Source organism: Mya arenaria, chromosome 1, assembly GCF_026914265.1.
Source record: "Mya arenaria isolate MELC-2E11 chromosome 1, ASM2691426v1".
Classification (NCBI taxonomy): domain Eukaryota; kingdom Metazoa; phylum Mollusca; class Bivalvia; order Myida; family Myidae; genus Mya; species Mya arenaria.
The window spans coordinates 3,187,929-3,205,533 of NC_069122.1; the positions used below are offsets into that span (position 1 = coordinate 3,187,929).

The window sequence follows — 17,605 nt, forward strand, 5'->3', positions numbered from 1 at the left end:
ACTGAGGAACACCAGCTTCGAGTTGATCTAAAAATCCTCTTCCAATCTTCAAAATTTAATCGTGGCATTTTTAAATTTCGCTAAATGAAAATTGTGTCTAAATCGTTCATAAAAGACAATAAGTGCTTAAATAACACATTTTTTTTTCTGAGGCTTTGTCGATTATCACGGGCTCGAACCCTGATATGCACGTGCACGAATGACCAATGGAACGGTTTAAAAATGCATAGAAAATCCACCTGTCTGTTTAGACAAAGAATATTTAGGAGATTTGTTTTTTTTATTTCCACGGCTGTTTTGAGACATATTGGTTTTATTTAAGGAACGAATTGCGGGGTTGATGTCATTATCGGGGTATGAACGCAATTGGGTTGGTCAATGTGTGTGGAGTCCGAAGGACTCCACGCTTACTTTGACCAACCCAATTGCGTTCATATCCCCGTCCATTTTGATAAAAGTATTTGAAATCGTAAATGAAATCCCATTTCAACTTATATATATCTTATAAGTTATAATCTCAGGGCTATTTCATTTAAACATACAAGCCCTGCGGGGAGGGCACTTTTAATAATCGCCTCCCTGGAATAGCCCTCACTATTAAGATATAAATTTAAGTGCTTAAAAAATCGTGTGATTAGAATACAATTACTTGCTACAGAATTTGCATCTAATTACAATTCAGCTACTTCTCTTTTAAGTGTTATCAATAAAATAACAGTAACTTCAATGTGAGAAATCAATGCCATTCATGATTTCATAATTAATCTCAGGTTAAGGTAACAAATTACATCTTACTAAACTTTATTTGAAAGTGAAAATGCAATATCAAAAATATTCTGAGCTGAACTTCTTACGCAACATAGATTGACATATATTACATACAATGTTAACAGTATGATCAAATTTATTGTTTATTACAATTTTTTTTTTAATTTCTCCTACATTCAAAATGTTCTTTCTTTCCCAAAAGAAAACTGTCTTGACCATCTTAAAGGTTAACTTAAAAAATTGAAACATTATATCAGTTGCAATGCAGTATTAAGTAGAGCAAAATGCTTTGCATCTTCACGATGGAAAATATCAAACAACTAGCAAAACTATTTTCTTGCAAAGCAAAAACAAAACTGCATTTAGCAGGACATGATTTAAACTTTCATGATGTAGATATCATTATGTCCATACCATGTGATAAATTATGTCATTATTGCTACATAGGAAGTTTAGTTTTTTTAACACTTGAACAAAACCGCTGACTGAGAAGTTCACTATAAGACTATTCACTATAAACATTTCAATGCTTTAAAGACACAGTGTGTGCACAGTGGTCAGTTAAACAAATAAGTAGCATGTCAGCTGTTGGGCTATACTACTTTATAGATTATAGCTTAAAAGTCAATTTTATTTGTTGAATATTTACTGCTAGGATAAAAAGTTCCTCCACAGTATGTATCCTTTTAAGCTGCACTCTCACAGATTGACTGTTATGACAACTGTTATCATTTTTGTCTTGGGATGAACCAATCTTTGCGGAAATATCTAGAATGGTTGATAAACCAGTGATAAAAGACAAGTGACAAAATAACAAATCACAGTTTTTAATATCTATGTTTGAGAATTGAAGTCTTGTGGTTATAAGCCTTACAAACACTTAAAGAGAAATGAGTTTTTCGGCATATAACAACAATTTTCAAATGTAAATGTGAAGAAAGTGGTCTGATTCTTTCTCAGCAATCTAATATCACTGGTGACATTTACATAAATATTGGCTCATACTTAAATATAAATGGTCCATCTGTGACAATGCATCTGTAAAGTAATTTCAAATTGTTCACAATTCACTTCAATTTCTGGTCATTGCTGATATTTTCTTTAGTGCATTTGAACGAAGAGTTTTACGCTCATTAACATTTTTTATCCTTATTTTTTCGTATTGTTGCTTTCTGTCCAGTCCCTGCACGGAGAGCAGCTGGTTCATATCCATGAATTTAAGGATTTCTGCTTTACCTTAAAATACAAAAAAAATATAAACCCGAAAAGCATCTTCAATGTCACAATTTCCTGCAATAATAAACTGTTAATGTTCTATCCTACTAAGATTTCATGATCAGTAATTTAACCTCATCATAGTGATCCTGCTGAAACAGCTGAGTCATACATGTAAATAAACTTTCAGGGACAAAAATATGAAGAACTTGCCAGCAAATTGATTTTATACTAGATGATAGGTGTAATGGAATTATTTTATTTAGTTTCTTAAGTAAGTATGCACAATTACGATGTAAATAAGATCATTATTTTGTGCTTTAATTTTGAAAGGGAATAGGGTGAGTGGTCTAGTGGTAAAGGTGTTCGCCTATCATCTAAGAAATCGTGGGTTTGATTCCCTGCGGGGATACTTTTCATGGCAACTCAAAATGGCCACAGTACTGATTTCAGCCCAGGAAACAGACTCAAGAGTGAATAATTTGTCACAACTGAGCTGAAATAAATAGGCATTATTTTTTTTATACATATCTGTGAAAGTTAAAGCTATTTTTCTTAGGTCTCAAAATGACTTTCTTTGTAAATTTAACTTCCTCAAAATTACATATCCCTTCAGTTCATCATACTTACTTGGCAAGCCACCTTTGTTTGACTGGCCATTTTCAAACACACAATCTTTGAAAAAGGTTCTCTGAACTTCAGTGTCTTCCCGAGACCTATTTACTGAAATATTAATTAAATGTATTTTCCTTAAATTTACACATGTATTTGGAATCACTTATAAACCTTGACCAAGAAGACAGTAGTCAATTGCAACTTGAGGGGTGAAAGCAAAAAGGTTCTTCTTCTGTTAAGCATGTTGTTGTTAGCATTGCCTTTAGAAGTATTGCACTGTAAAAGTATCATTCAGTAATAGAACTAATCTCTCATAGAAGAAAATGCATTGCATGAACTCATACAACACAGGAAGAATCTTGTTTGTACGTGATGTCCAGAACAATCCCAACAGTACTCCCAATGCTTTGATTTTGTTTTTATTAGTTTTAAAACCCAGAGCCAATTTTCAAAGAACAGGAAAATATCTAACAATGTTTATTTTATTTTGTGATGAACTTACATACGATTTAAAGAAGTAAAGTAATTAAATGGAACTTTTTTGGGTATATATACTAATTATGACATGTCACACACTTATATAAATTGACTAACATCAAGTTAAATAAAAATATTCTAAATTACCCTAATATATTAACCAACAAATTTATCGGGGGCAGAAAATGTAACTCACATTGTTCGTGTATGTGTAAGTTTTTCTATGTATAGTAATAACAGGGTGTACTTACCAACAGCTTCTTTCTGTTTTGATTTCTTCACCCTCACTACCAAATCTCTCTCTGAAAATAATAACAAAATATTGCAGCCTGTATCTTTAAAATTATAAACAGAAAAACATGCAAGTTAAATCATAACATCCTGCTAGGATTGTCAAGATACAACAGGAGCATAATATATTGCAACTCAAAGCAAGGTACCATGCTGTATTGATTCATTAAAATAATATATGAAAACACACTAAAACACTTTTTTTCAAATGTAGAATTCTACAATAAATCAGATTCACTTCAGTGTTTTCTCAGACAAGTAATTTACATTTTAGTCATTGAACGCTTGGTTAATAACTCACATATTTCTAAAATGCTGGGGCAGTACACCCTACTGTACATTGTAATTCACGCCAACTTGCTATACACAGGTGAAACATGTGATAACAATACTTTTCAACAACTATCAAACATCTAATAAGAAGTAAGCTGATTTAACCATGGTAAAATGAAACATGGCTTCATACAGCTATTTACAAATCTATCATGACACCTCTTCATAGTACAAGTCTTTATAGATCATATATGACATATATTTTTTAATATATTCATTGACATATTGTACATAATTTTAAGGTTGTATTCGTAGCAAAGAGTAGAAAGGGCTGCTAGTAAATATTAAGAATTACAATGGTTAGGTGGTTACTATTCTCCTCAGACTAAGTGTTCACCATCCCATGCCCTTCCCTCCACCTTTTTATTGAACATTTCAATGACGTAGATCATCCTTATTAATTAATACTTTTCTTACTGAAAGATCAAATTAGTAGAACTGTTGTATCTCTGAACTTAAATTAAGGTGATGTTATTTAAAAATGATGCGAACATCCTTACCTTCTGTCATTTCTGAACTTTGTTGCTCATCGCAAGGTTCAGCTGGCTCATCATGTAATACGTCGGCGGACTCAACCAATGGCTTGGCTGGCTCATCACATGGTTTGGCTGACTTTTCAAGTCGAAAGGTCTTCATTGATACCAGACCTGAATTATATAACAAGATACCACCTGAAAAATACCTACTGCAGATGCCATGTGTTATGGCTGGTCTAATACAGTTACCAAGCTTTTTTGACATTAAACATCTTACAAATACTAAACTGTTTGTATCAAAATGCATCAAGAGATGAATCATTATTAGTCTTCGATGAACTCATCAGAGAGCTGTCATGTTGGGAATCGAACCACTGACACCAGTATGAGCATTTATGTGACAATGCTACATCACTTTGCTTTATTTCATTATTACAATAACAATGCTCAAACTGATGGTAAAAACTAGAATAAAATCGCCTGCGGGTGCTGAACACTCCTCTGATTTTATCCATTTATGTTTTTTTTTTTCATATTTAACATATGATAGTTTGCCTGTAAGTGACCCAAGCACAAAATGTAAACATCAGACAAGGTAAAAATTACAAAGTCCAAAAATGCTTAAATTTCCCCAATCCTCTACCTACCCTTCAAAATGTGCGACTCAAAAACCTGTTATATATGTCGTATTGCATTATATACATTTGCCTGTGAAAATAAAAATGAAATCAATCCAACAAAAATTGAAAAAAGCAATGTCAAATTCTCAAATTCAACCAAAATCCATCAAATTGTTTTATACCCCAAAATACAGGTGAGACTAGTGTTGGGAATCGGACAGAAAAATTCATATCGATTATCGGTTTATGAAACCGATCAATGATTGATTAATAATTGATTTATTCATTATTTAATTATTTTTGGTCATCATTTTTAAGGCATACATACAGATACAGATACAGTGCATGCACAAGTTTAAAGCAACAATGTTCCCTTACAATATAGTTTGTAGATTTCCTTGTATAAAATGCATTATTTATTTAGAACGCGACTATCTGTTAGTGTTTACAAGTTATTATTACAGAACATGAGACCACCAAGTCTAATTTTTCTCTTATATTTAGTATTGTATACATGTGTTAAATAAACACAAAGAAGGATATCGACTTCTTTTTAATAATCAGACAGTAACAAGTACAACAAGCAGTTGAATATTTTATATGTTTTACAAGAACAGTTTCCGTCGGAAAAATTTAGAAAACTAAATTCTTACATGGTAAGAAGTAAACGGTAACATGTTTAAAAAATCACCTTTACACCACAAACATAAGACGTTGAGAACAAATCCTTTAGCAGTTAAATTACAAAGAAAATTTGTAATAAGGTACTGTGGTACTGTAGTTACTTACCGGCTTGAATAGAATAGGAGTACATTATTTAACATATTAACACCTTAACATTTCAACATAAACTAGCATTAATCAGAAACAAGTAAATTAGTCGGTAGCGGTTTCGTCCCTTGTTTCTATAATCGATTATTCAAATTTCACTATCGATCTTCGCCGACTTAGGCAGGGTTAGACACTAATATTTTTCACAAGGTAGTCCCACGGACTACTGGATCTGAAATCTGGGTAGTCCAGCAAAACTTCTGGTAGTCCAAAAAATGCAAGCCTGCAACAGATTTCTAGAGTGTTTTGCGAGACTTAGCTTTCTCCTTAGAACATTGTCTGTATAACCATTTGATTGGTCTTTTTATCCATCTCAATTTTAAAAACAATTCTGGCCTTTAAATATAATTTTTAAACCTTAAAAAAAATCTTAATTTTTATAGTAGTCTGACAGACTATTGACTTAAAATTTCTTGTAGTTCAACCAAAAAACGAATAGTCTCGGACTACCGGACTACCATTAGTGTCGAACCCTGCTTAGGCCTTTCCGATCAATTGTCGATTATAATCGATCATCGGCACAACACTAGGTGAGACTCAATATCTTTAGGGTACAATGTGAATTAAACTAAGGGTATAAAATGAAAAAAGTTTTTCATGTAAGTGACCTTAACGCAAAATTTAACCAACGCCGACAACGACATTCAAGTGACGACAAAAGCTTGTCATTTTTTTTCAAAAATCGGACAAGCTGAAAAATGCTTTTACCTGATTGATTTTGTCCAGAGTCCATCGAGCTTAGCATCTGGCCCATCAACTTCACATGCCTCACTCCAAGGGGTGCTTGATAGTTTTCTTTGTTTATGGCACTGTCATGGCCCATATGATCTAAGAAAATCTGCTGCTCGCCTTGATTCATGTCAAGGCTGGCATAAATTGTTGACATCCAGTGTCGCACTTTAGTAGCTGTCACAGGTAAATCAACCAACGCCTACTTACAAACATCATTCAATGCATGCCAGCCAGAGGCATGAGAACTTGAAGATTTCGTTGCAAATAGAAAAAAGTTATCACTTTTTATTCCATAGTTTCCTCGATGTTTTAGGAGAAGTTCTAATCCTGGGATGAGATCCTTGGGGATCAATACTGGCACATATTTTTTTTCCTTTACCCTTAAGGTAAGCTAAGTGAAATTTCCCAACTAGAAACTTTTTCAGCCTGGTCGTGGATCTTTTATACTTATTTTGGAGGAAGCCATGTATCATTCAATGCCTCCTGATACAATTAAAGTCCGAAGCCACTTATAATTTTCAATGTCAAAATTCTCCACTGTGTCAGCTAATTGTCCACAAATAAAATTCTTCAACTTCTTAACCTCACATTCTTTAATAGCATTGCTAGGGTGCCTTGACTTTTCCATTGAGTTCATGTTAGATTTATGTCTTGCACTGGAAAACATTTCAGGTGATTTATGTTTATACCCAACTCGAAACATTTTAAGTTCTCTGTATTTTACATCCTGCATTGTTTCAGAGTAGTGCCCCATGGGACTTTTTATGGAGCGCAATATTACAGCATCCACCAGGAGTTTTAATCCATGTTTTTCGCTTTTGATTGCGTCGCATGACTCTTTAATGCTTAGAATCTGAATTGCTTCCCTAAGCTCTGTCAAATAGATACGCGAAAACATTGATTCTACTGTAACTTCTTCTGGAACTAAATTCTTAAAAACAAGAAACAACCTAGCCAAAATTCTCATTTCACTCATGACCTCTCTTCTGAGTTCGACCTGCTTTGACTGTTCATGTCTCCTTAAATTAAAATGCCTATTTCCAACGGTCTTGATAGTATCGTCAACTCTGCATAATGTTCCAATTTCACCGTCTCTAAACTTGTTCAAAATAGAGGTAAATTCCAGATCATTGTCCAAAACAGTTTTATTTTTGTGCAAAAGTTGATGTTTGATGGGAAAGTTTTGGAGTGATGCACACTTATGTTTTGAAAAATATTTGTTTGAAACAAAACTCGTACATTCCGAACAGACTCTAATATGATCTTCAGTCTTCGGTTTTCTTTCTCTCATCAAATTTTCATTGTCTGTGGACAGTACTTTCATATTATATTCATATATTCCCTTGCGGCGTTTTGTGTCAAAAAACTGATCTTGTTTACTCTTTGTTTGCTTTAATACCTCTGCTATCTCTGGATTTGTCTTGGGATTTCTTTTATAGTGTCTGCTCAATTTGCCACCTTTCACCATTGTTTGGCAATAAATGCAATATCTGTATGGTTTCTGAAAAATCAAAAAATCAAGGCAAATAAGAACATGGCTTATTCTATTCTGTGTTACATCACATACTTGCTGTCAAAACTGAAGAATGAAGCCTTCAATCAGTATTATCTTAAGACAGATAGACTTTGCTGACATAATTTAGATATTTAGCTTTGTTTTGATAAATGAAGGTTGGTGTTGTGGATACTTTGGGGTTAAAATTACAAAACACTAGTCTTTCCGTACATGTATGTCTGCATATCTATGCTGAAAGGTTGTAGGATCGTGTCACTTGTCAGCAACCATTTGAGCTATTTAGTTTTCGTATGTTTTCCAGAGATATTCCGGGACTTTTGTAAACTAGTATTCTATTTCTTAACGTGTTAACTTAACTCAAAGCTGATATTTCGATTAATCAGGGCATTAAAACTAGTTATTTTTGAAAATGATCCACTGGAAGAAACTTCTGCATTACGAATTAAGCAAATCAGTCATCAAGTGGGATTAAGGTCAAACGGCTATGGATATAAACAAGTGTGGGCATGATACACCATTTTTTTGTTTTCTTTTGATATTGTAGGTTTTTTATGTTTTGTCAGTCTCTAAATTTTTAGCAAAGTTGAAAATATAATGTCATCTCATATCAAGAGCAAGAGCATAAAAATATTATATCAGATGTGCAGCGATTTAATACCAAGCAATACATTTGTCCCATATCAGTATAAGTACTTTTCAGGAATGTATTGCATTTTTTTAAATTAAATCCTAGGCAGCCTTGGAGTTTAAGACAATACAAAATGCAAACTATTAAAAGGCAATCCGATATGTATAATGAGGTACTAGGTACTATTACTCTCCATATATCTATAAAGATTAGGCGACTATGATAAATTTCTCTAACCTCAATATTGACCTTGATGTCACAATATTTTACAGGCATTATAATAATAATAATGAATTGCCTCAATAGAATCTGATTCATTGCAGGATTGAGATTTTTAGACAGAAGGCAAGAACACAATTTTAGTAAGTTACCACAGTATCAAGATTTACAGACTGATTGAGGGTAATTCTCAAGACCCCTCTGAAGACTGTCTAGTAGGGACTAATAAAGTCTCACTCATTGATTTGCACTCTGCTGCACCAGACTTTTCTCCACGCGGTGTTTCATCCCCGTGTTTCTCACAGCTAGATGTTGTCTGAAAGACATCAGTCAACCTAAAATAAGCAAAAAAAACAAATAAAGTGATTGATACCTTTAGCAATGAGGACAAAAACAAGAACATTACTGTAATGTTGCCTTTTGAGAGAAAAACTGAAATGAAAATAGTGAATACTCTTTTAGTACAAGCAATAAGTAAAACACAGTTATGCCTTCTGTAACATTTTCTAAACAGTACTTATGTCTGCCAAAGTTTAATATGCATTAATAGATTCACAGCCATAGCTTAGCAGATCTACTGACATCAGGACCGACAGGAACCATGAAAATGATCCACTGGAAGAAACTTCTGCATTACGAATTAAGCAAATCAGTCATCAAGTGGGATTAAGGTCAAACGGCTATGGATATAAACAAGTGTGGGCATGATACACCATTTTTTGTTTTCTTTTGATATTGTAGGTTTTTTATGTTTTGTCAGTCTCTAAATTTTTAGCAATGTTGAAAATATAATTTCATCTCATATCAAGAGCAAGAGCATAAAAATATTATATCAGATGTGCAGCGATTTAATACCAAGCAATACATTTGTCCCATATCAGTATAAGTACTTTTCAGGAATGTATTGCATTTTTTAAAATTAAATCCTAGGCAGCCTTGGAGTTTAAGACAATACGAAATGCAAACTATTAAAAGGCAATCCGATATGTATAATGAGGTACTAGGTACTATTACTCTCCATATATCTATAAAGATTAGGCGACTATGATAAATTTCTCTAATCTCAATATTGACCTTGATGTCACAATATTTTACAGGCATTATAATATTAATGAATTGCCTCAATAGAATCTGATTCATTGCAGGATTGAGATTTTTAGACAGAAGGCAAGAACACAATTTCAGTAAGTTACCACAGTATCAAGATTTACAGACTGATTGAGGGTAATTCTCAAGACCCCTCTGAAGACTGTCTAGTAGGGACTAATAAAGTCTCACTCATTGAATTGCACTCTGCTGCACCAGACTTTTCTCCACGCGGTGTTTCATCCCCGTGTTTCTCACAGCTAGATGTTGTCTGAAAGACATCAGTCAACCTAAAATAAGCAAACAAAAACAAACTAAAGTGATTGATACCTTAAGCAATGAGGACAAAAACAAGAACATTACTGTAATGTTGCCTTTTGAGAGAAAAACTGAAAAGAAAATAGTGAATACTCTTTTAGTACAAGCAATAAGTAAAACACAGTTATGCCTTCTGTAACATTTTCTAAACAGTACTTATGTCTGCCAAAGTTTAATATGCATTAATAGATTCACAGCCATAGCTTAGCAGATCTACTGACATCAGGACCGACAGGAACCATGAAGTTTATAACTGACCATAACTATATCCTTGCAGTTTCAGAAACGCATATCAGTACTTAAGTGCAATTGAGCAAAAGGAATAATATCACCACTTTTGCAACTTTCTAGAAATATTAAAAACTTCAAGCGTCCAGTCATTGCAAAACAATGGCTTTTACTATGCCAACATCACATCTGAACTTTCAAGTTCCAATTTTGATTAAAATACTTACTGAATTGGTTCATCAATTACTGTCATATTGGATTTGTCTTGTGATTTCTTTTATAGTGTCTGCTCAATTTGCCACCTTTCACCATTGTTTGGCAATAAATGCAATATCTGTATGGTTTCTGAAAAATCAAAAAATCAAGGCAAATAAGAACATGGCTTATTCTATTCTGTGTTACATCACATACTTGCTGTCAAAACTGAAGAATGAAGCTTTCAATCAGTATTATCTTAAGACAGATAGACTTTGCTGACATAGTTTAGATATTTAGCTTAGTTTTGATAAATGAAGGTTGGTGTTGTGGATACTTTGGGGTTAAAATTCCAAAACACTAGTCTTTCCGTACATGTATATCTGCATATCTATGCTGAAAGGTTGTAGGATCGTGTCACTTGTCAGCAACCATTTGAGCTATTTAGTTTCGTATGTTTTCCATAGATATTCCGGGACTTTTGTAATCTAGTATTCTATTTCTTAACGTGTTGACTTAACTCAAAGCTGATATTTCGATTAATCAGGGCATTAAAACTAGTTCATCAATTACTGCACCAAACTTTTCTCCACGCGGTGTTTCATCCCTGTGCTTTGTTAACATAGTATACATAAAATCTGGACTGAAAATATTAAGGAGACCAATTTTGTCGCCTTTATCCAGCGGTCACCATAATGCCTCGAATAATATATATATGGGCACCTTAATATCTGCAGTATATATATATATATATATATATATATATATATATATATATATATATATATATGCTCATATATTACTAATTGTAAAATAGTAAGTTTCTTGCAGCAAATGCTTTATGACAAAATGTTGCTATTTTTTCAAAACAACCCAACTTTCTGATTGTAATAAATCTTTGAACTTTGGTACGGTAATATATGATTATTAGTGTTTGTCTTAGTTCTATGAGACATCCACATTCGAAAATAAAGTGAAATTCATCTTCTAAAGAGTTACAAAACATTTGCTCGAAGGAATGATTGTTTACAATAAAGCTTGTTTTCAGTCTTATGTTTTATTGCTGTGCTTGACATTGAATTCTTCGTAGTATTATCGTTCCTGCAGGTTATATTGTAGTATAAGTTATTTTGTTCGCCCTTTTTATTGATATCACGTGTTTATTTTATTTAATGTTCGTGTTCTTTATTGTCACTGAATGGAGTGAACGAAATAATTTGATTTACAATTGACGGGGTAACAACGATATATGTGTGTGAGTGTCTGAGCGTGTGCGTGTGTGCGTGCGTGCGTGCGTGTGTATAATTTAATGCCTGTTGGATAAGAAGATATGTCATAAGTAGATATGTGACTCGTTGGGTTCCGACCAATCAGCTAACATGTACGTTGCATGTAATTAGTAAAAAAATAATGTAAATGTTTTATTCGAGAAAAGCTGTATGTACATTAAAAGCTTTATCGTTATGAATACACATTTTTTCCGATTTTATATATTTGTTGTACCTGTTGGTTCCGAAAAAAAGGCGTTTAAATGGGAGTAAGTAATAAACAACTAAATTACTTATTCCAGTTTCAACAAATATACTAAGTATTACATGTATGTCTGAATAAGACTACCTATTTTATATGTAAATCGATGCAATGGTTATTACAATGAAAACCTTGGACGAAGCGAAAATCGGGTTTCAGCCTCTTTTATCCAAACATGACAAATCTACGATAACTAGGAGCTTTGGAGCACATTAATCGACGTGGCACATATTTCGATACAAACCGGTAATTGCCACAGGGTATGTTGTGCAATTCATCGATGTGTGTCTCAAATGACACGTTTGTGCAGGAAGATATTGCCGTAAATGTTGATTTGGTTTCTCTAATTAACATAATTCGGAAAGCCTATCTTTGGTATTTACAAGATAATAGTTGAAAGAAGCTGCGTTTATTAAAACATACTGTTTTCTAACATATTGCCCTAAAGCGCTAATGCCGCTATGACTGTTGTTTTGCCAAATGTGCCATGAAAGAGAATAACAGGTCAATGATCATGTTTCTATATAAGGTATGGTCTCCGTGCCTTACTGCTATAAATATTTGCACCATTACGTCAGACAATGGTGGAGGGTACAATGCCCCTATATTACCATTTTATAGGTCATTACCATTTCTTATGATAACAGCGTTACATGTGGATCACCAGCCAGAATCACGAAATTGTTTCGGAGATTAGGAGTTTATCACTCCAATAATTTACTTTTTCGTCTATGCTATATGTGTAACTCAAAGTGTAAACAAAATTGATAACAAATAATAAGTTTCTGCTGCAGACCTTTAAAAAAAAGTCTTTGAACTGTTTCTTGTATAGTTCCTTGAAGAAATATAGTTGTCAGTCTTTGTTTTAATGGTATACATGATGCGTAGCAAGGCGACAAAACAGAATAAAAAACAAACAAAGCAGCAAATTCAATATTATCGTTAAGCGTAATACTACTATAATATGACAATACTGGACATTCAGACTATTTACAATGTACATTGCAATGAAATTTCTTAGAACTTTTGGTAAATGGAAGAAACGTGAAGTTGTGTCAGACATGGACTATTTTTGTCAATATTTTTTTCAAAACATCTTTAATAAAAATTCCTGCAAATGCATACTGAAATCATGTGAAAACATCAATTTGCAATTCAGACAGCATTGCAAAAATGAAGCAATATACCACACGATATCCTTATTCTGCACGAGACAAATACATATTACGGTATGGAATCCAATTTAGTTCTGAGCTGAAACACATATCTTTAATCAAATTTAAATGAAACAACAAATGACCTTTGCGAATTCCATTACACTTTGATAAACATGTAGCGCCAGTGATTAAATTCGCATGATATCTTATCGATTGTCATTCTTAAGAGTTAGTTCAATGCAGACATTTCATCAACAGTAATTTTAAATTTATATTTTTCTCCCCTTTCGTTGTTGAGTACGCATCTTAATCGCAGAAAATTTAAATTTATAGTTATGCAAGTCGTACGTTTTTCACATTAAAACTGTTTAACAATTTGGAATACGAATGGTTTAAAAAGTAAGTAAGGCAGTTTGAAGTAAATTATCGCGATCCTTAACAGTTTGAAATTAAAATAGATATATGTTAAATACTTTAATAAGTGAATGTAAAACATATTGACAAAGAAATTTGAATAATGATGAATATGAACTATTATTGCTGAAATCAGTGCATTGTATTTAATATAGTATATTCATTGTGAGGCTTTACACTTTGTATTTCTTTGATACATATTAGGAGAAAGTCGAAATATTCCACAAAATCAAATAACACTTCGTACAAGGGGGAGATAATGTTTCTGTCTCAAAACTATTTATCGCCTAATATGGTAATAATAAAATATCAATGAAGTGGTCGATGTGTTTGCTTAGATTTTAATGCGACTTAATCTTTTTGTCTTTCTGTTTTGGTAAATTATTGACCAGATTCAAAATGTAGCATTTACCAATAGTCCCTGTTATGTTTCACGGACCTTTTGACCAAACACTAATTGGACATATGTATGATCTGATTAATAATACCTTATTTTGACCTTAAATTTTAACAATCGTTTATACGTTTCTTGTTGATAATTTATCTTTAATGTATAAACGTCAAACAAGAAATGAAGATGAAAATTGTTTGTGATTGCAATGTATGTGCAATACGTATGCTACATGTAGGACAACTCGATCGATGCAAGTTATATATATTCATTGTCTCGGTGAGTAAAGTGGTAAAACTTCTAAGTCACACGGAAATGTTTAAAAAAAAACAGAAAAAACGATATTGTCTATAGCACCGTTAGAGATATTGCCAAGGTATCACATAAATCTTCTTGTTCGGCCTTGGGTTTACAAAACAATAATTTTCATTGTTAACGCCAGACAATTAAGAACGGTAGGTTCACTCGAATTTCACCTCTTTGCAGAAAGTAATTACCATAATTGTTGAACGTTGTGTCGACATATCTTCAAGTTTGGTTATTTATTGCTCTGGCATTATGTTCGCGTATCAAATGATGTAATAAATAAGTTCTTTACCGCTGTACTGATTTAAAAGCGTCTACGGTTTAAGTTAAAAATATAATTAATGGAGGAAGCGATCCCAATTAATTTCGAAAGTTGAGTCAGTAGCTGCAAGTATAGCTATACATATTTTGGCCAAACGAGTTTGTATTGATCATTGAAATGAATTAGGTCTTGCTCGATATCTTTATTCATTTCAAAAAATATATAGTCACTAGACTCGATCAAACGATATAGGGGATATTTGTTTATTTTAGTGTAAGATCGTATTTTATTTCACGATTGTCATAGAAAAACATATTTTCACGAGTGGCGAAGGTAAATGATGTTTTGTTTGCTGTGATTTCAATTTTATAAATTGTAATGTAAGGAGTGAACATAAAATATTATTAGCGAATAATCCCAGCGGGTTTCTAAACGCATTTGTATCAGTCTATAACACTCTAGAACAACTATTGAAACTCTGATGTGTGTGCGCTGCTATCGAACTGACACTTTATGTTGGTGATCTTCTACGATAACCTCTTTATAGTATGCGTAATATGGTTATAAATTATTAAAGACTAGTATTTGCAGTATTTTCTTTAAATTAAAATTAATTATTTTGTATCACTAGCGAAAGCTATATATGCAGTAGTGATTCAAAATGTCATAACTCCCTGCAAAAGTCTAGTATTTTGGGAATATTAATTCAAGATATATCTTAGTAGATGCAATGTTTATCTACTTCAAGTTAGACCTTACGATTATAAAATGCACCATTTAATGTTTAGATAACGATTAGGTTAACCAACTTCATCATAGCATATTGCAATTTACGTTGACAAAATAGGTAGGTATTCCTTGGCCACATGTTCTTCTATGAAATAACACCAAGAAAATACAAGCTGATGTTTAAACTTTTTTTATGATATGATCATTGGTGTGCCATCTTATAAATTGACTGTGTCGGAATAAGAATAAATACCCGTCATCTTCGAAAATCTGTTTACCTCATGTCCTTTGAAGTATAGCACACAACATGGTCTGGAAAATGTTACCAATTTTAATTTAATTAGGCGCATTGTTAAAATGTTCACATGTTGGCAGAAATTATCTTCAATAATACATCCGCGGCATGCCTGTTTCCAAAGTCATCATTCAATGGACTGACGGACTGCAGTAGTGTTATAACTGGATAACTTGGCTCTTTATACAAACAATGTACGTAGCGCTATATATATTCTCTTTTCATTAATTTGTCATTTGACGAATGCATCAAGAATAATTCAATAGAGTGTATTTCAGTAGGATAACTTTACACAATGTCTAACTTTTATACTAGTGTCAGTAGTGAAAAGTAGCATATACGTATTGTTTGCATTTTTGTGTCGGCCAATGACAATCAATGATGTTTCAAATTTTATGTTTATTAATTTAACGTAGATTCATTTCGAGTAATGCACCAACAAATACCAAATAAGTTGAGCCCGATCTTTTTGTTCTGTTGATAGTCAAAATTTAACACCAACATCGACTTTCAAGGCGTTTTAGGGTAAACGTATACCATTAATATGGACACATTTTGTAATTGCTATGTATCTCTAAATCTTCAAAGGATACCTATTTTAACTTTTTATAGACAAAATTAAATCAATTTTGTTCAGATTGTCTGACAGCGGGTGTTTGGCTAGATGTTCGAAATATGTTAGCATATAACCGCGTTTTGTTTTTGCGAATAACTGAAGGGATAAAATGATTTTAGCACATTCAAAAATAGCTAAAACATCAAGCTTGTATTTCACTGTTTGAAACATTTAACAGCCACTTTTAATTACTAACAAAAATCTATTTAAAACCTAAACGCATGCAATACATTCACGTTACAAATGTGTTTATTCAAAAAGATGTTTAGTTTATTTCCCAGAATATAGACTTTCAATCCTTGTGATTCAGCCAGAATGAAAGCAAATTAGGAAGGTATACGTCAGCCGGAAATTTTTTTTAAATCGAGACAGATAAAAAGTTTGAAAACCAATTTCGTCCCGAGCAGAGACGCAAATCCACGAATAAACTGAAAGAACTTCTGACAATATGCTTTCTTTATTAAATGAGTCGCGTATGTTATCAAATTCTTCAGATGACACATTGATTGTCAAGCCAAAGATTTTATTAAATAAGACAGTTCATTAACGTTTAACACAGTATAAATTTAATAATTGCAGACTACTTTCAGTAGTGTATGCCGTTGTGATTGCTTAATGAAGTTTACGAACAAGCGAGCTTAGGGTGATTTGAAAAGTGAACAAGTTTCTGTTGATTCAAAATAAATCATTATATGTTACAAAAAGGATGGCGACTCTCCGTACGACACTCGTTAAGAATTGCCGCGCTGGTCGACTGAATGTGCCAAACGAAAAGGACTGTCGCGGTTAGAATGATATTTACCACTTTTTTGTATTTCAAGCACTGATATAAACGCGTACAATTACTATCTCTTGTAATAGTACCAGCAAACATTGACCATGCATTTATAGTTAAGTTATATTTGTCACTTTGCGTATATATAAATGTATATTTTTACGAAAATCATTCTAAAGAAATGAGGCCTGACATATCACAGAAAATCAACCTGTAACTAGAATTTCAAGTCCTTGGATTACGTACATTTACGTACATTCAATATAAGTATTTGAAATTTGGCCTATTCATGCAGCCTCTAATAAGTTTTAAACACCTTAACATTTATATACACCATGAATTCCACTACTTAAAAGGAACACACTCTTGTATTGCCTCATGATATCTGCACTTATCGCTCGGTAAAAACAAGAACACAGTCTTGCCATTTCAGGAAATCTATGTACATTATGTATTACGGTACTAGTTCTGCTTTTGACTGTTTATTTCCTGCTCGGTTTACATTGGTTTCCAAACCAACAAATCACAAGAAGAATCAAAAACAGTGATCAAAGAACACACGAAGACAAAAAATGTATTTGA

General features: G+C 32.8%; 1 protein-coding gene and 1 pseudogene across 14 annotated transcripts in view; one reads left to right on the forward strand and one right to left on the reverse strand.

The window, feature by feature from the left end:
• Positions 1-17,605, forward strand: part of LOC128234062 (corticotropin-releasing factor receptor 2-like) — a 339,798-nt gene that overhangs the window by 233,428 nt on the left and 88,765 nt on the right. The window contains exon 1 of one of the 14 annotated variants that reach the window (XM_052948127.1): positions 15,787-15,826. The exons of the other annotated variants lie outside the window; for them this stretch is intronic. The gene's annotated coding sequence lies outside the window, so the exon portion shown is untranslated. Of the gene's footprint in view, positions 1-15,786; positions 15,827-17,605 lie in introns of those variants that run through there. 14 annotated transcript variants of the gene reach the window in all.
• On the reverse strand, positions 1,120-10,606 carry LOC128235354 (uncharacterized; annotated as a pseudogene).